The sequence below is a fragment of the Cebus imitator genome, unplaced genomic scaffold, assembly GCF_001604975.1.
Source record: "Cebus imitator isolate Cc_AM_T3 unplaced genomic scaffold, Cebus_imitator-1.0 Scaffold23, whole genome shotgun sequence".
NCBI lineage: Eukaryota > Metazoa > Chordata > Mammalia > Primates > Cebidae > Cebus > Cebus imitator.
This window is the reverse complement of record NW_016107338.1, coordinates 2445736-2465258: the sequence shown is the minus strand read 5'-3', so window position 1 is coordinate 2465258 and position 19523 is coordinate 2445736. Positions and strand designations below refer to the sequence as shown.

The following is a 19523-nucleotide window of genomic DNA, read 5'->3' as shown; positions in this document are numbered from 1 at the left end:
TTTGAGCATCTTGTATTTGGATATCTAGTTCTCTAGCAAGGCTGGGGAAATTTCCTTGATTATTCCTCCAAATATGTTTTCCAGACTTTCAGATTTCTCTTTTTCAGGAATGCTGATCATTCTTAGATTTGGTCATTTAACATAATCTCAGACTTCTTGGAGGCTTTGTTCATATTTTCTTACTCTTTTTTCTTTGTCTTTGTTGGGTTGGGTTAATTTGAAAGCCTTGTCTTTGAGCCCTGAAATTTGTTCTTTTGCTTGTTTGATTGTATTGCTGAGACTTTCTGGAGCATTTTGCATTTCTGTAAATGCATCCATTGTTTCCTGAAGTTTTGATTGTTTTTATTTATGCTACTTATTTCATTGAATATTTTGCCCTTTCTTCTTGTATCATTTTTTAAACATTTCCTTACACTGGGCTTTGCTTTTCTCTGGTGCCTCCTCGATTAGCTTAATAACTAACCTTTTGAATGCTCTCGAGGTAACTTATGGATTTCTTCTTGGTTTGGTTCCATTGCTGGTGAGCTAATGTGATTTTTGGGAGGTGGTTAAAGAACCTTGTTTTGTCATATTACTGGAGTTGGTTTTCTGGTTCCTTCTTATTTGGGTGGACTCTGTCAGAGGGAAGGCTTAGGGCTTGAGGCTGTTCAGATTCTTTTGTCCTGTGGGGTGTTTCCTTGATGTAGTACTCTCTCCCTTTTCTGAGGGATGTGACTTCCTGAGAGCTGAACTGTAGTGATTGTTATCTCTCTTCTGGATCTAGCCACCCAGAAAGTCTACCAAGCTCTGGGCTGGTACTGGGGGTTGTCTGCATAGAATCCTGTGATGTTAACTGTCTGCGTGTCTCTCAGCCATGGATACCAGCACCTGCTCCGGTGGAGATAGCAGGGGGTTGAAATGGACTCTCTGAGTGTCCTTAGCTTTGATTGATTAGTACACAATTTTTGTGCTGGTTGGCCTCCTGCTGGGAGGTGGTGCTTTTAAGAGAGCATCAGCTGTAGTAGTATGGGGAGGAACAAGTGGTGGGAGGGCCCCTAGAACTCCCAAGAGTATGTGCCCTTTGTTTTTAGTTACCAGGGTAGGTAGGGAAGGGCTAGATGTGTCTGAGCTTAGACTTTACTGGGGTGAGTCTTGTTGTGGCTGCTGTTGGGGATGGAGTGAGGTTCCCAGGTCAATGGAGTTATGTTCCTAGGGGGATTATGGCTCCCTCTCTTGTGTCATGCAGGTTGTCAGGGAAGTGGGGTAAAGGCAGCAGTCACAGGCCTTACCCAGTACCCATGCAACCCAAAGGGCCAGTCTCACTGCCACTGTGCCCCCAACAATAGCACTGAGCCTGTTTCCAGGCAGTGGACAAGCAGGGCTGTGAACTTGCCCCAGGCTACCTGCCTCACAGCTGCGGAAGTAAGTAGAGCTTTCCTTCTTCCCCCACCTGTGGAGTCTGTACACTGGATTCATGCCCTCCCTTGTGTTCTGGCCAGGAGACTTCTTGATTAGTTCAAATTGTTACAAAGTTCATCTGGAGGTTTCCTTTTCCCTGTAGCCTTTTCTTGGTGCCTCTGGCAGCCCTCCTTAAGGACCCCTGTGAGATGAGGCAGAAATGGCTTGCTAGGGGACCCAGCGAGCCTACAGAGCTTTTCCTCCTGCCTCCTCTACCCCTGTATTTCAGTTGGCTCTCTAAATAGACTCGGCTTCAGGTCAGGTCAGAATCTCCTCCCATAATCTAGACCTTCAGGTTCCCCAGTCGGGGGTGTGTGTTTGGGGGCAGATGATCTCCCTTTCCCACTTCTATAGTTTGGACACTCACAGTATTTGGGGTTTCTCCTGGGTCCTACAGGAGCCATCCACTTCCTTCAGAGGATCTGTGGGTTCTCTTGGCTTTCATAGTGTAGTTACTCTGGAGCAAAAGTTCATGATGTAAGCCTCCACACGCTGTTCTGTCCGTCCAAGTAGGAGCTGCAATCTAGTCCTGCCTCCTGTCCGCCATGATTTTCCGTATCTTGAATTGCTTTTGTAGCTAGTATGTAGACTGTGTACACAGTGCTTTTGGGGTAAAAGGTTCATAAGATGAGGATCCTGCAGGTTAAGAATTATTATTTTATGCTTTAGGAAACTAATTATTAATATTGCTGAAGTCAGAGTCAAGTCAAAATTGTATTGTTTCTAAATCCCAGCTCGTTTTCCACTGATTGATATATAATGATTTTGAGTCATGTTTTTTTTTTTTTGAAACAGAGCCTTGCTCTGTCACCCAGGCTGGAGTGCAGTGGCACAATCTTGGCTCACTGCAACCTCTGCCTCCTGGGTTAGAGCCATTCTTCTGCCTCAGCCTCCCCAGTAGCTGGAATTACAGGTGCGCACCACCACAGCCAGCTAATGTTTTATATTTTAAGTACAAACGGGTTTCACCATGTTGGCCAGGCTGGTCTCAAATTCCTGACCTTGTGATCTGCCCACCTCGGCCTCTGAAAGTGGTGAGATTACAGGCATGAGCCACTGCACCCGGCCCTTAGTCATGGTTTTAATGAATTGATTTCTTAGTCTTTGTATAATAAGTGTATTAGTTATGTATTGCTGTATTAAAGATTACCCCAAAACTTAATGGCTTAAAACAAAAATTTACATTTTTTCTCTTCATCCATGAGTCAGGAATTCAGAGGTGGCTTGGCTAGGCAGTTCTTGCTTAGTGTCTCTCATGAAATTGCTTTGAGGATGTTGACTTAAGCTATAGTCAACTGAAGGCTTAATTGGGGGTGAAGGTTCCGTCTCCAAAGTGACTCACTGAAATGTTTGGCAATTTGCTTTCTTTTTCCTTTCCCTTTTTTTTTTTTGGTCGGCAGGGGGGTGGGGGGGGTGGGACAGAGCCTTGCTCTTTCACCCAGACTGCAGTGGCAGTGGTGTGACCATAGTGCACTGCAGCCTGGGACTCTTGGGTTCAAGTGATCCTCCTTCCTTAGCCTCCCAAATAGCTGGGAGGCTGAGGAGCTACCAGGTGAGCCACCAGGCCTGGCTAATTTTTTAAATAATTTTTTGTAAAGATGGGGTCTTGCTAAGTTGCCTAGGGTGGTCTTGAACTTCTGGGCTCAAGCAGTCCTTCCATACTGGCCTCCCAAAGTACTGGGATTACAGTTGTGAGCCACTGCACCTGGCCTCGCTTATGGTCTTCTGTTTAATAGGCTATTTGGGTATTCTCACAACATGGCAGCTGACTTTCCTGAGGGTAAGTAATCCAGTAGCTAGGGATCCTCTGGCAGAAGCTCTCCTTTTTATTATGTAGCCTTGGAATTCACACAGCATTACTTCCACCACATTGTCCTCATTAAAAACAACTTACTACGTCTGACTCACATTCAAGGCGAAGGGAATTAGGCTTCACCTCTTGAAGTGAAGTGTATTAAAGAAATTTATGAACATATTTTACAACCACTGTAACAAGAAGAGACAAACTGATTTCTGTTTGTCATTACGTTACCTTTGATTAAAACTCAGAAAAATAACTGCTTGTTTTCTTGAGTTTCTGAACTTCTACATATATTAGGTCTGGTTGTATCTTCTACATATATTGTGTCTGGTTGTGCGGTGGCTCATGCCTGTAATCCCAATACTTTGATAGACCAAGGTGGGCAGATCACCTGAGTCGGAAGTTCGAGACCAACCAGGCCAACATGACAAAATGTTGTCTCTACTAAAAATACAAAAATTAGCCGGAGTCTTCAAAATTTAAGGATCAGTTAGAATTAAGTTTTCTTGATATTTCTGTGCTTTTTCAGGACAAGAAATGACTCTGGGATTTCTCAAACTTTCCATCATGGCCCTTTATCTACCCCAATACTTAGATTTAGATTCTAAATACAAAAAGGCCATACTTAACCCCAAATCCTGTTTATTAGGATACTTGCACTTGAGCTGAAATGGTGATGAGATTCTTTATGTCATTGAGAGAAAGCCCCATTTATGTTAACAAAGTTTGTGATGACTGTTCTGTTTTCTATCTAATTAGGCTGAGCTGTGACTGTGCTGAGCAGGCAGAAGCTGAGCTCTGGATAGAGCTGCTCAATGCTTGTTGTCTGACCAATCAGAAAACAGAGTGGGTGAGGGAAGAAGGTGTGGAAGAGAGTGACAGAAGATGATATGCAGTAGGATAGGTATTTTTCCCTTGTCAAGAGTATTGATATTTTTAGATAGGAATGTTGAGGATTTATCGAAATAATCCAAATGACTACAAGACATAAAAGCTTGGATATAGTAAACTCTAAGATAAAAAATATTTTTCTGGCCAGGTGTGGTGGCTCACGCCTGTAATCCCAATACTTTGATAGACCAAGGTGGGCAGATCACCTGAAGTCGGAAGTTCGAGACCAACCGGACCAACATGGCAAAATGTTGTCTCTACTAAAAATACAAAAATTAGCCTGACAGAAGTCATAAATGAAAAGATTGATAGATTTGATTGCGTGAAAATTTAGCTTATAATAGTAATAGATAGAAACAAAATTTCAGTGAAGAGAAACTAATCGCCACATATTTGACAAAGGGCTAATAGTCCCTTAATATATAGTGAGAGCTACCTCCTGGTTAGACAATCACTTCACTAGAAATATGCACAAAGAATATAAAACGGAGAAGCTTTTTAAAATGAAGAAATACACATGGATCTTGCTTAAGCCTGGACACAGGAGCCTGACTGGGAGTTCACCCTCAGCCCCTCCTTGTGTTGCATATTTATTAGTGGCAGATAAGCCAGTTAAATGGAGACTTAAAAAAAGAAATACATGAAAAGATGCTCAACAGTGACATGCATGCAGTCACGCACATACACAACCACCCATCAGAATCATTCATTCTTTCAAGAAATATTTGCTGATTTTCTGCTGTGTACCGGTATCATTCTGTGAATTGGAAATAAAGCAGTGAAGAAAACAGACAAATATCCCTGACCCCAGAGAGCTTATATTTCTAATGGAGGAAGATGGATAAGAGACATTATTGGTATGTTGGAAGTGCTATGCAAATAAATAAAGCCACATAAGGGGCCCACATGAAGAAAATGAAAGAAATTTCATAAGTTACTTTGCCTAACTCTAGGGAAATGTCTGAAAATCTAGATGAAATGGATGCTTTTCAAGCAAAATATAAATTACCAAATTCATTGTGGAGGAGAATTTCTTATCTAACTAAATATCATAAAGTATCAAGAGAAAGTTGGAGAACAACTACTCTCAGACAAAGCACCAAATGATATTTCAAAGGTGAATTTTTTCAAACTTTAAAGAACAGATAAGTCCAATGATATTAAGTATTTTAGGTTTAGAGAAAGAAGTGAGTTTGTAAGGAAATGGTTATTTTCTTACATATTTAGTGGAAGTGACACTTTTTAGAAGCTTTTTGGGAAATATTTCCACAACACCTATTAAAATTAAATGTATATACTCACATGTACATTTAATCCAGCAGTCCCACTATGATGATTCTAGCCTTTAGAAATTAAAGTATCATTTGGTCAGTTTGTATACAGCAATATCTGTAGTAGCAAAAAAGACTGGAAACAACTTGCTGAAGCAGGTATACTATGAATATTATACAATTATTTAAAAAAGGATTATATGGTTTACTTGAAGAAATGTCAGTAATCAGAAAAGCAAATAGCTAATATGTGAAAAAAAATTTCCTGTTACATGCAAATACTGTGTTAGCATGTGTTTGTATGAATATAAAGAAATATAGGCTGGGCGCGGTGGCTCACGCCTGTAATCCCAGTGCTTTGGGAGGCCGAGGTGGGTAGATCACGAGGTTAAGAGATCGAGACCATCCTGGTCAACATGGTGAAACCCCGTCTCTACTAAAAATACAAAAAATTAGCTGGGCATGGTGGCACGTGCTTGTAATCCCAGCTACTTAGGAGGCTGAGGCAGAAGAATTACCTGAACCCAGGAGGCGGAGGTTGCGGTGAGCCGAGATCACACCATTGCACTCCAGCTGGGTTAGGGTTAGGGTTAGGGTTAGGGTTAGGGTTAGAGGTGCAAAGAGCGAAACTGCCTTGAAAAAAAAAAAAGGAATATATAGAAGGAAGCTTAACAAATGTTCACATGGGTTATTTGGGGTTTGGAGGGAGCTTGTTGGCTTTTTTCTTTGTTGTTTTGATTTGTTGTTCCTAGCAGGATTTTTAGTTTGAAATGAAAATCTGATAAGATATCTTTTTAGGTTGTAGGCAGAGCCTGAGTACTGTCCTCTTGCTCTCCTCCCCAGAAAGCATGAGCTTCACCACTCGCTTCACCTTCTCCACCAACTATCTGTCCCTGGGCTCTCTCCAGGTGCCCAGCTATGGCACCTGGCCAGTCAGCAGCGCAGCCAGCATCTGTGCAGGTGCCGGGGGCTCTGGTTCCTGGATCTCCGTGTCCCGCTCCAACAGCTTCTGGGGTGGCGTGGAGTCTGGGGGCCTGGCGACAGGGATGGCCAGGAGTCTGGCAAGACTGGGAGGCATCCAGAATGAGAAGGATGCCATGCAAAGCCTGAACGATCCCCTGGCCTCCTACCTGGACAAAGTGAGGGACCTGGAGACCGAGAACTGGCAGCTGGAGAGCAAAATCCAGGAGCACCTGGAGAAGAAGGAGGACCAGGTCAGAGACTGGAGCCATTACCTAAAGACCATCGAGGACCTGAGGGTTCAGATCTTCGCAAATACTGTGGACAATGCCCACATCGTTCTGCAGATCGACAATGCCTGTCTTGCTGTTGATGACTTCATAGTCAAGTATGAGACAGAGCTGGCCATGCGCCAGTCTGTGGATAGCAACATCCATGGGCTCCACAAGGTCATTGGTGACACCAATGTCACTTGGCTGCGGCTGGAAACAGAGATCAAGGCTCTCAAGGAGAAGCTGCTCTTCAAAAAGAAGAACCATGAAGAGGAAGTAAAAGGCCTACAAGCCCAGATTGCCAGCTCTGGATTGACCATGGAGGTAGATGCCTCCAAATCTCAGGACCTCACCAAGATCATGGCAGACATCTGGGCCCAATGTGATGAGCTGGCCTAGAAGAACCGAGAGGAGCTGGACAAGTACTGATCTCAGCAGACTGAGGAGAGCACATCAGTGGTCACCATGAGGTCTGCTGAGGTTGGAACTGCTGAGATGACACTCATGGAGCTGAGATGTATAGTCCCGTCCTTGGAGATCTACCTGGACTCTGAGAAATCTGAAGGCCAGCTTGGAGAACAGCCTGAGGGAGGTGGAGGCCTGCTATGCCCTGCAGTTGGAGCAGCTCAACAGGATCCGGCTGCACCTGAAATCTGAGCCATCACAGACCTGGTCAGAGGGACAGTGCCAGGCCCAGGAGTACGAGGCCTTGCTGACTATCAAGGTCATGCTGGTGGCTGAGATCGCCACCTACCGCTACCTGCTGGAAGATGGCAAGGACTTCAATCTTGGTGATGCCCTGGACCATCCAAAAGATCACCACCTGTTGGTGACAAAGTGGTGTTTGAGACCAACGACACCAAAGTTCTGAGACAGTAAGCCAGCAGAAGCAGGGGACCCTTTGGGGAGCAGGAGGCCAATAAAAAGTTCAGAGGTTAAAAAAAAAAAGATATCTTTTTAAAACGACTTTCTTTTTTTGTCTTTCAGATGCTCGCTTTAATATGAATAAAGAAATGCATCTGCTTGAGTTCTAGGTAAAACGGATGTGTGAGACGCAGGGTGGGTGGTGTGATTTTTGTGGTATGCATATGGCAGGGCTCGTGAGTTTTACCAGATTTTGTCCAAGGACTGGGTTTTCATACTGGTGTAGTAGAGTCACCTTGAGAAGATAAAAAATTGCATAACGAAGTTCTTTAATTTCTGTCATCCCAAGGTTTTTCATGGGTAAAATGAGGATTACAAGTATCTACCACACAGATAGGGCTTTTTATTGTGAAATGACAAAAGGATTTTCAGAGTGTTAAAGTTTTAGCTGAATAAGCTTTAGTTGAATTCTAATTTACAGACGTTTTGAGTAGCTATGATACACATCACATTATTGTCATAGGGTTCAAAAGGTGCAAGGTGACAGGATAAAAGCAGGCAAACTCTTGACCATACAAAGCAATATATTAAGTGCTAGGCGTGAATATAACCCGTTATAATGTTATTGAAGGCACAAATGATCAGGGAAGACTTTATGAAGGAGGTGAGACGCTATAGGTCTTAAAAGGATGAGCGGTTTGAGTAGGACAGGCACAGAACCAACAAAGGGGTAGAGACGGCGCTGGAGTTTTTTTTTTTTTTTTGCCTCAGGCTTCTTGGCCGCCACTAGCGGGAGCGCCCCCTTCCGGGAGCCAGCCCTTTTAGGGCTGCGGGAGAGCGCGGCGTCCGCGGTACGCAGGCGCCGGGAGTAGACGGGAGCTCGCTGGAGCTGAAGATGTGCGCATGCGTGCAGCTCTTTGGAGGCGGTAGCTTCTTTGGCGTCGAGACTGGAGGCTGAGTGCTAAACTGTGTGGGGCGCAAATGGGATCCCGCTGTTAGTCGGGTAGGCATAGGTAGGACCGCTGCCTTGTTGGGAGTAGGGGGTTGGAAGGCCGGGGCCCGTATCGTGCGGGTCCTGAGCCTCTCCTGTGAGATCCGGGCCGACTATTGTATCTGTGTCGCAGCGGCTGCGCACAAAATGGCGGCGGGCAGACGGCGGGGGCGGGAGGAGGTTGGGGGACCCCCCGGGATGGGAAGGGAAGTTGTCCTGCCCTGCTCCGTCGCTTGTTCACCTCACTACTCTGGAGGGCCCGGCCTGGCACCCGTGTAGGACCCTGCCTCGAGGAGAGCTGCCTAACGCCGTTGCACTGGGCGGAGGAACGTGAAGAGCCCTTTGGCGAGGCCGAGGCGGCCCCTTCCTCAGCCGCGCAGGGCCTGCCTGCCAAGGCTGCGCCAGGCCTGACAGCCGAGGAAACCGTGGTGAGGGAGCGCCCAGCAGGGAGAAGGCGTTACCGTCGGGCCTGAAGAGGCGGTGGAGTTTTAGCCAAGCCCTTTGGCCAGCTACATTGTGCAAGAAGCTTGGAGAGAAGAACGTGTTTGTGTTTGGGGTTGGGGAGTGGGAGTCGGGTTGAAGGAGGGAATGTTAGGATCCAAGCGGCTTTTGCGGGCCGGTGTTCTGTGCTGCATAGTGCAGGTATGAAAGCAAGGAAAATGTCACCTCTGTGTAGGAAACTGAGGGCTCATAAATGGTTGTGATACTGAACAGTATTTCCAAATTTCTCAGAGGAGTTGTGAAAACAGAACGGTAGTGCATTGTTTTTGTGTGATTCCTAGCTTGGGCCCCGTTCTTTTAAAGGGAGGGGGAATTGTATATATCAGACTGGAATCCTTGAGAACGTTTGAAATAGATCTTTTGTTGTTTGAGATAATTGCAAATGAGGGATACTTCGGTATTACAAAATCATTAATTAAGCTAGACTGTGAAGGCTACCTCAAGTTAATGTTTCTTAATCTTAAAACTTGCCCTTAGGCGAAGTTTGGGGACGGGACAGGGAATAGTAGTAGTCTAAAGGAGTTCCGATGAAAACCTTGTCACCAGGATCCAGCGACTTATGTTAATTCAAGTACTTTCTCTAACGAGCTTTGGAATTATGCACAACAATTTTCTGCGTTTTCCCGTCATTTGTTGTAAAGGATTATTTTTTCAGGGATGCTCTGCTTGCCGATTCAGATTTACAATTGATAACCTGGAAAAAGGGATTGATTAAAAAAAGGTGAATTTAAGGAAGGTTTGGCAGAACAACATGTAAATGACATTACCTTAAACAGCTTTAAATTTTGTTAATGATTAGACATTCTAGACTTAGTGGACTTATGTTGCTATCTTTTTAAAAAGTTTATTTGACAGCATTTTATATGTATTTTGTGCCCCATATTCTGTCATATGTACTTCTAAATAGTTATGTGGCATCCCAACATAATGCTGGGCCATTCCTTCCTTGGGAATTCATTTTTCTTGGATCCAAGAAAGGGTAAAGATAAAACAATGGAAGAAATCACAAAAATCTTACTAGTTTGTATTAACTAGCTTTCATAATGTGTTTATGTCACATATTTATTGTATATTGGATGTATTTGTTTTGTAATCTTTTTTGCATTTTGTTTTGGAGGGTGTGTATGGCAGGTACTCTAGTTTAAAAAGGTTCTCAATCAGTCATCACTTTTTAACGACTATCTTAGAGTTTTTCTTGGGTGCTCTTAGGTAGGTGATCTGTGGAAATTTTGTTTTCATGTAGTGGAAGAAAATGAGACAAATAGTTTAGTGGAAAGAGAATAGGCTTTCGAATCAGAAGATCTGGATTCAAATCTCTCTTTTCCTCAATATGTGTGAGACTTTGGTAAGTTATTTTAGTCTTCCTGAACTTTTATTTCCGTATCTGTATAATGGTGACATTACTACTTCCTGCTTGGGATTTTTGTGACCTTAAAATTAAGTGAGACAATGTATGGAAAGCTCCTATTCCTGAGCACATGCTAGGTGCTTAATAAATGTTAGCTGTTACTTTTATTTCAAAATTTAAGTGTTTAGGCAGCATCCTTTGATAGAAAATCATAATCTGTGGGTATTCTAATTAAACGGCCTAAAAGGAATTAGATTAATAGAATTTTGGAGTTGAAAGGCCGTGTAATCTAACTTTAATTAAAATATTTTGTGCCTCTATGAACTTTTTACATGCCTCTTTTGTAGTACTTAACAATATATAGTAACCATTTATGTGATTGTTATGTTAGTCTTTTTGTCTTTCACAGTGGTATGTATTCTATGCTCAAGATGTTGAGTGAATGAACTCAGCTGGTAGTCATCAGAGCCTAGACTCCAAATCGTGCTCTTTCCACTGTGATTAAGGTTTGGACTAAATTTGTCCAAATCCTTAATAAAATGCCTTACTCACTTAGAAACAGTACTTCCAGTATTGGTACCCAGTAACAACACAGTTTGGGCTGTTAAGCAAAGAAACAGGTGCTAATGAATGTTGGATTGTAGTGGTTTTAGAGACTCTCCAAATTGAAAGTAATTATGTTTATGGCTGAAGCTAATAAGCCCTTATGTGTATCCAGCTTATGTATTCTTCATTGCTTTCACTTTGTTTGGTCTGACACTTGTGGTGGCAAATTAAAATGGAAGGAAAATAAGTATATAGAAGAGAAGAGAATAATGGAAAGGAAAAATTGAGGAAAAGGTGAGATGTAGAAATAAACATAACTATAATAATGCTGGCGAGGGTCAAGGATTTTTGATTGAAAAGAAAGTCCAGGAAACAGGAGAAATAGCTTTAATGTACGTATATTTTCTTGCTTTGTTTTGTTTTTGAGACAGGATCTCACTCTGTCTCAAAGGCTAGAATGCAGTGGTGTCACCATGGCTCACTGTGGCCTCTACCTCCTGGACACAAGTGATGTTCCTGCCTCCGCCTCCTGAGTAGCTGGGACAACAGACACACATCACCACGCTCAGCTAATTTTTTAAAAAAATTTTTGTCGAGACGGTCTTTCTGTGTTGCCCAGTCTGGTCTCAAACTCCTTGGCTCAAACCATCCTCCCACCTCAGCCTCCTAAACCGCTGAGATTACAGGTGTGAGCTACTGCATTCACTCTATTTTCTTAATGGCTACCCTGAACATATATTTTGGATTACTTTACACCTCTTTTGAATCAGAATGTATTTATTGTTCCAGTCTGTATCAAGTTAAAAAGTTCCTATCTTATTTCCACAGTCTTTGTTTATTAAACTTTCAGCTAATTTCCCTGTTGTTTCTGCTGAGTAAAAGTTGCCAACTTGCTTTTTTGAAGATTTTTACCAAAAAAAAAAAAAAAAAACTATTTTAATATGGAAAATTTTAAACATAAACAAAAATAGAATGATGTTAATTTATTCATGTGCCTATCCAGTTTCAATTATTACAAGCTAATGGTAAGTCCTGTTTCATCTCTACTTGCTTATTTTTAAGCAAATCCTCATGTCAGTTCAATATATAGTTCAGAATTTTCTCTAGAATGTTTAGGAAAAAACATGCATATTACACCTAAAACAATAACAGTAATTATGAGTGATTAATTTTAATATCAGACATTCAGACAAATTTCAGATTTCGCCAGTTGTGTCTCACTGGCTCCTACACTTATACGTATGTATAAAGGTTGTTGCAGTCAGGATCCAACTAATGTTCATAATTCATTTATAATTGGTTACAGTTGATAACTCTCAAGTCTATAAACTCCCCACCTACGTTTTCTTAAAGTTTACTTGTTGAAGAAAAACTTTCCTTTTTATACATCATTTAGGTAATCCTTTGTTTCATCCACATCTGAATTTACGAATTTTGATGTGACTTTAAAAATGTACTTGACAAACAAATTGCTAGATCTCAATATAGGAAATACTGAAAGAAAGGTGGACGTAAGCAGTTAACTCCTATTTCTAATATAATTTTCAAAAATTATTCAAGTCTTACTAAAAGGAAGAAACACCTATTTGCTTCTTAAGTAAAGCATTTTGTTTACTGTTTAACATTTTTTGAACACCTGTTGCATGTCAGGATTTACAATTTTAATTAGTCTCCGCAGTAACATTCTGAATGGTACTCTTGTTTCATTTTCAAAGAGTGAAAGGCTTGGATTAACCAGCTTGCTCAGGGTGACATTGTTAGCAAGCAGCAGGACCAGAGTTAAAACACTGAATGTAGGGTCCGAGTTCTTAAACAATATGCTGCACTACCTCTCTAAAGCTGAATTAATAGTGTTAAATTTTACTTGTGGGAGTTAACTAATTTTGTATGAAGTCATTCACTGGCACCCCTTCTAGCAGGGTGGGTATCTTCAAATCAGTGGAAATTTTCCCCAAAGATTAGATTATTATGGGTTGCATAATAGGCTGACTAACAGTCAATAGTTAGGGAGTGAGCATGACATCGAAAAGAAGGGCCAAATCTAAAAATGTGTTTTAAGGTTGATGTTCTTTATTATATTGCAGATTTTCTGCCTCTTGCCATACTTGCTTATAGTTTTTTTGACTTTGTATGCAATTAAGAAGATAACACAGTCCAGCGTTGGACATGAAATATTGGATCATTAACAATTTTTGAATGAATTTAAGCTCTGGGTGACGGGAATTTCCTGTCTCCTGAATATACGCTTTTTTCCTGAAAAGTTGAACATTAAATTGCATATATTGTGCTCCTTTATCCCTAAATTCTTTAGTGTGTATTTCCTAAAAGTATTTTCTTTCATAGTTATCATAATTACCAACTTCAGTAAATTTCACATTTATAAAATCCTTTTTTATTTTTTTGAGACAGTGTCTGGCTCTGTCATCCAGGTTGGAGTGCAGTGAGTGATCTCAGCTCACTGCAGTCTGCCTCCTGGGCTCAAGAGATCCTTCCAAGTAGCTGGAACTACACGCTGAGGTGGGCGCCACCATGCCTGGCTAATTTTTATATTTTTTGTAGAGATGGGGTTTTGCTATATTGCTCAGGCTGGCCTCGAACTCCTGAGCTCAAGCAACACACCCATCTCAGCCTCCGAGGGTACTAAAATTACAGGCGTGAGCCACTGCGTGCAGCCCATAAAATTATTCAAATACAATCTGTATTCTGGGTTTTGTCAATTGACCCAATAGTGTTTTTTATAGCAGTTTTTTCCCTCTCCTGTACAGGACTAAGCTGAGATCAGATATTGCGTTTAGTTGTTATGTCTTTTTAATCTCCTTTAATCTGGAACATTTCCACAGTCTGCCTTTATCTTTTGTGAAGTTGACATTTTTGAAGACTACAATCTGCTTTGCTTTTCTCTTTAATGGAACATTTCTCATTTTGGATTTATCTGATGTTTTCTCTTGATTAGATTTAGATTATATGTCCCGGGACGGAAAAATCAGATAACTATGTCCCCAGGATATCAGATCTGGAGATTTACCGTTTCCATTTGCCTTTCATGCATGATCTTATGTTTTGAGCATATGTTTTGGTTAAAGTGCTTGTTTCCCCCCACTCCCCCTTGAATTAATCTGTGGAGAGACATTTTAAGACCATGCAAATACCCTACTCATCAGAATTTACCTCTGTAACACCTCTCATGATTCTTACCTGAACTATTCTTTACTATGATGGTTACAAAATGATTTTCCTCTCCATTTTATTCTACATTTACTGGTAGGTACTCAGCATTCTGTAAGAGCCTTCCTTTCTGCCCCATCGATTAATTTATTGGTATGTGTTTATGGACTCCTGTTTTTCCGATATTTGATAATGTATTACTGTTCAGTTCTTTCTTGCTTTGTCCCATTTCCTATTTGTATTTCTTGTCTTCCACAATGAGAGCCCTAAGTTCTAGCACCATCAAAACATTTACTTACTTGCTCAAACCTATGATATATCTAAAGTAGTTTAGAATTGCCTTATCCATACCACTACAAAAAATAAAATTACTAAAAAGAGTGAAAATTTGTTACTCTCTTTCCCCTAGCTCCATCAAAACTGAGGTACAGTAATTATTTCTTTCATTTATTTATTTTCCCAGGGGTGCTGTAACACTTGGGATGGGGCCCCCTGTGAGGTACATAAATTGAATAGCGGTTTGTAAGTTCTTGTGTTAGTTTTCTTTTTCCCCTTCAATGTATTGTCGTGTGCATTTGAAATATGATTGGATTAGTTTGCTTTCAGTGTTCGATATTTTTCTCCTTCCCATACTTACTGATTTTTAAAATATATGTAGGTTGTTAACATGTTTCTGAAGCTTAAAACGTACATAGGAAGATACTCCTTGAATAACATTACCATATATATCCCTTCAATCCTTTCTATGCATTATCCTTTATAGATTATCAACTTCATCATTTTCTGCATTATTCTTCCTATTTTGTTTTTATTGTAACCATAAACAAGTATATGTATGTTTTCCTATTTTCCTTTTTTGTTTAACACAAAAGATGGTATACTATATGCTCATTTGTACTTTGTAAAGACTTTAAAGCTTATGGCATTTTAATGCATTTAGTCTGTTTAGGTATATTTAATTGAAGATTTTAGGACCCACTTTAGGTAAATGTAAACTTTTTTGGCCCATGTTCCTCCATGAGGAAAAGCAAATAACCAAATGGCAGAGAGGGCAAGGATGCAACTAGGCTTCAGAAACAATTGGGACTGGATGTTGATTACCTTCGTTATTGTATTTACTTCTTGGTCTTACCTACCTCTGTTTGGTAGTGGCTTTTTTTGTTGTTTCAGAGTGCGGTTTCTTGGTAAAGCAGTAAATAGGGCTGTTAACCACATTTGAATTTTAGAAACATCTACCACTTTTCTCATTTCTAGTTTAACAAAAAAATCCTAGGGAAGATTTCTTTCTTCCAACTTGGATAAGGTGGTTTCTCTTGGACTAACCTGTTAGACTTATTAGGGGCATTAAGAGCAAGGCTACCAGTGTGCATCTCCAGGGGAACGTCATTTACAGTGAATACAGTGTTGTGCTCTAGAGGCCTATTTATGTATGCATTGCACATGCTCCTGAGAAACAAAAAGGTGTATCTTACAGCAGCCCATTTATCAAAAAATTGTTTTCCTGAAACTGATAACAATTTAAATCATTGCTATATGGGGTTAATGCCTGGTTCTCATGGAGATCTCTTCTTAGCATTGTGCGTTAGCAGTTTTCCATTTTTTTTTCAAATCTGAAATCATGGTGTTTATCAGTCCTTGTAGGTAGTAGTGAAATTTGTGTTGCCCTTCATGATGCCAAATAACGTTTCTAATTTTCTGCTTATTTTTTACTTTCTATTTCATTGACTTGTTTCCTTGAAGGCACCACGTTTTGCATTTTAACATTAAACATGATGCTCTCGATCAACCTTTGTGGCACCCTCAGAATTGCTACTTGCATACCTTTTGTGAAACAAGAGAGGACAAAAACTAATAGTAGTAAAGAAGTTGGTTGAGTGGCTCTGTCTGTATGGTAGGAGAGGTTAGCAGACTGAGTACCAGAAAAGCACAGAATGACCTGTTAGTTTTTGTGGCTGAAAAAACAATCAGCCTCCTGTATTAACTATCTATTGTAATGACTGCATTAAATACCAAAGTAAATTTATGTATTCTGAGACAAATAGTGCTCTAACAAAGCAGTGCCAAATGAGGTATATGGGTGTATATCTAGAAAAATAATGTTATTGGTAGTTTTCCCTTTGTGGGAAGGATTATAGAATACTTTTTATTCTTTCCTGCACGTCATAGGGTGGTTTTTATCTGCATGTCATAGGGTGATTTTTCTTTTTTGGGGGCAGGTTATGAATCTGCATTGCTTTTTTGTGATTAGAAATGAAGTTTAAAGTAAATTTACACATAGATTATCTGGTATACGGAAAGAACACCAAAGGAAGATGTTATAATATTGTTACTTCCTAGCTGTGTTTTACTTCATGTGTAAACTGGAATTCCTTTGCTCTTAAGGTCATTGTGAAGCTGAGACAAGATAATATTTAAAGTGCTTTGTAAACTATGAAGTACTGTAAGTGCAAGTATGGGGTTTGATATAAATCTTTTTCTTATAAGTCTAATAGAGCCATTATCTGATTTTTGATGATGGTTTTGGATAAAGTCTACCCATATCTGTAGAGAAAATTAAGGGCTCCCTTCCTTCTGAAAGACTGCATCAAAATAGGCAGTTCTTGATTGTCCATGGTATTAGACATCTCAGAAATACCTCACAGGATTTAATAGTGATACGTTTTCAATTCATCATGCTGTTTTGTCATGGCTTTCTCAAGAACTCAGTTTCTACTATGTGTTTCTGAAAGAATTTTTATGGCTGACATTATATTGAATATTTGTTTTACAGTGGCATGTTTTAATTCTTAAAAGGACACAAATGAGTTATTAAGTTGCTTGTTAAAACAGTTCAAAGGTTCATAATGTTTTGTGACTGTTAAATATCCAGTTTTTGAAAAATACTGAATTTAGAAAAATAAAATGTCAACTGAAAATAGCAAATAGCATAGTTCTAATTTAGCATAGTTCTAATTTTGTACAATGTTTGATATACCCTATCCCCCCAATCATGTGTGCATGCACGTACACAAAAGTAGATAAAACGGTACCAGAGTATTAATTTACTCTGGGTGATGGTTTTATTAGTAAGGATTTTGCTTGCAAGTCCTTACTGTTTTCTGTAACAAGCACACGTTACTTATATAGGTAAAACATTTGTTTTAAAGGGTTAATGCTATTTAGTTGCATTTTTTTCCCCAACGAGCTGATACTTAAGAACTCTGATCTCAACTCTTGTTTTTCCAGGTTATTTCATAAGATGGCTATCCATAAATCTGATGAACAAACCTTTTTATGACCAGAGCTCCTGGGGTTAAAGGAAAACGCTTTATAATGGCTATCTTAATTTCTTTGGTGGTTTTCCAGGTGTTAATGCCAAATTTGCCTTTGTCTGTTTGGTTCCTCTGTTCTTATCACATTGTTTTCAGGTTACATCATTATCCTCAAAAGGCAGAGTGTTTGTTTTCTTTGGTGTGATACAATCTAATTCTTAGTTAGAGGTTTCTTACCAAGATCACTTTGCTTGTTTTGCTTAATTTTAGAAATTAATTTTTTCCACCAAAAGGTAGAATGAAACAAAGACAACAATATATGAAACTGTTTAGTAATAGTTAAAAAGTCAAGTGGGAAGGAAGGGTATAGGGTATGTAATTAAAATGATTTTAGACATAAATCTAAATTTATTATTTATGCATTGCTTGTTAATCAGCTTGTTAGCTGATTTGGCTTTTGCTAGATCTTGGTGTGTTAAAGTTAGATTGAGAAGAATTGATGTCATTTTCAATGACTTGTATTCATGGTTTTTTTTACTTTTCCCAACTTTTGTTTTGTTAAAAATGTCACACTGGCCGGGTATGGTGGCTTATGTTTGAAATCCCGGCACTTTGGGTGGCCGACGCAGGTGGATCACATGTGGTCAGTAGTTCAAGACCAGCCTGGCCAACGTGGTGAAACCTTGTCTCTACTGAAAATACAAAAAGCCGGGCATGGTGGTGGATGTCTGTAATCCCAGCTATTCAGGAAGCTGAGGCAGGAGAATCACTTGAACTTGGGAGGTGGAGATTGCAGTGAGCTGAGATTGTGCCACTGCCCTCCAGCCTGGGTGACAGTGAGACTCCATCTGGGGGGGGGGAGGTGAAGTCATACCTAATATTTAGGACTTAAACTTTTTATTTTGGAAATCTTCAGAAATGTGAAAAAGCACAGATAAATTCTTAGGGACTCATCACTCAGCTTCTACAACCAGTATTTTTATGTGTCTTGTGTCATCAAACTCCCTTCACCTACCTCCACCACCACCCTCTGCCCTGCTACACACATTCATTCTTTCCCCCTACCCCTGCCCAGATTATTTTAAAGAAAATCTCCGACACATTATTTTACTCATTAAGCGCTTGAGCCTATAACTTTTGCCTCTTTTTGCCAGTGCATCTGTGAACCTACGTAGATAACTGTAGATTTAAAGTTTATAATAGCCAAGGAAAAGGTATTCGTATGATGATGGTGGTGAGAGGAAAAAAAAAAAGTACATATGACAAGTATTACATTGAATTTTATAGTTAGAAATGGAGATTCTTTTTTTTTGTATCTTGGTAATTTGGCAAGGGAATTGTTATAGAGAGGAGAGGATTGAAAAAGCCACTAAAAACAGGAGCTAACAGATGGCATAAGGGATATTGGTTCCTAACACATTTTTTTCCTGTCTTCATGGCTGACTTTTATCAAATAGTCCTGAGGGTGCAGAAGATTCTAACGTTTACCTGAAGCTATTTTTTTGTCTGGAATGTTATGCCTTTTTCAGTTACGCAATTTATAAATTATAATTTACTTTTTATCATTCCAGTACAACTGTCTCATAGTATTTTATCTATAAACTTTAGGATACTCTAAATTTTTGAAAATTTGATAAACACATTTAGTAGGACATCGTTATTTGAAATCTCATTTCTACTAGTTCCCTCAAAACTGTAGAAGATGCCATCCTACAAAACTCAATTCAAACATTTCTTTCCTCCAGAAATCCTTTTCTGATACTTCAGGATTGTTATAATACCAACAAACTTTATTGCAGTTTGTATTTTCTGTTAGATTGTTAGCACTTTGGCTGTAGGAACAGAACCGTATTTTATTTGGCTTTGAAACTAGGAAGTAGCCTAGTGACTGTCGTGCTAGGCTGTCAGAAGATGCGTGATTTTGAACTTACTCCTTTCCACTAAAATGAAAAGGGAGAAAAAGAAGGGTCTGTTATGATATATCTTCTCAATCCACCCCCCAGTGGCATGCAGGATTTAGATGGACATTTTTAAGAAGGAACTTTGTGACCTACTGTCATTCCCTAGTAAATGTACCTGCCTGCCAAAAAGTAAAACAGAGACAACAAAAATCATTGTTTAGCAAAGCTGAAAGTTGAATGGAATAGAAGAGAGATTCCATTGTCTCATAACCATGTAAATTGAGACCTTAAATATGTAGATTCTGACACCCCTAAATAGAGTTT

At 39.9% G+C, this 19523-nt stretch overlaps 1 protein-coding gene across 6 annotated transcripts in view; it reads left to right on the top strand.

Moving 5' to 3' along the window:
- Positions 1–19523, top strand: part of ZNF638 (zinc finger protein 638) — a 159171-nt gene that overhangs the window by 49778 nt on the left and 89870 nt on the right. Inside the window, exon 1 of one of the 6 annotated variants that reach the window (XM_017521993.2) lies at positions 8375–8499. The exons of 3 other annotated variants lie outside the window; for them this stretch is intronic. The gene's annotated coding sequence lies outside the window, so the exon portion shown is untranslated. Of the gene's footprint in view, positions 1–8374; positions 8510–19523 lie in introns of those variants that run through there. 2 more of the 6 variants (XM_017521992.2, XM_037736139.1) reach the window with 2 other exon arrangements.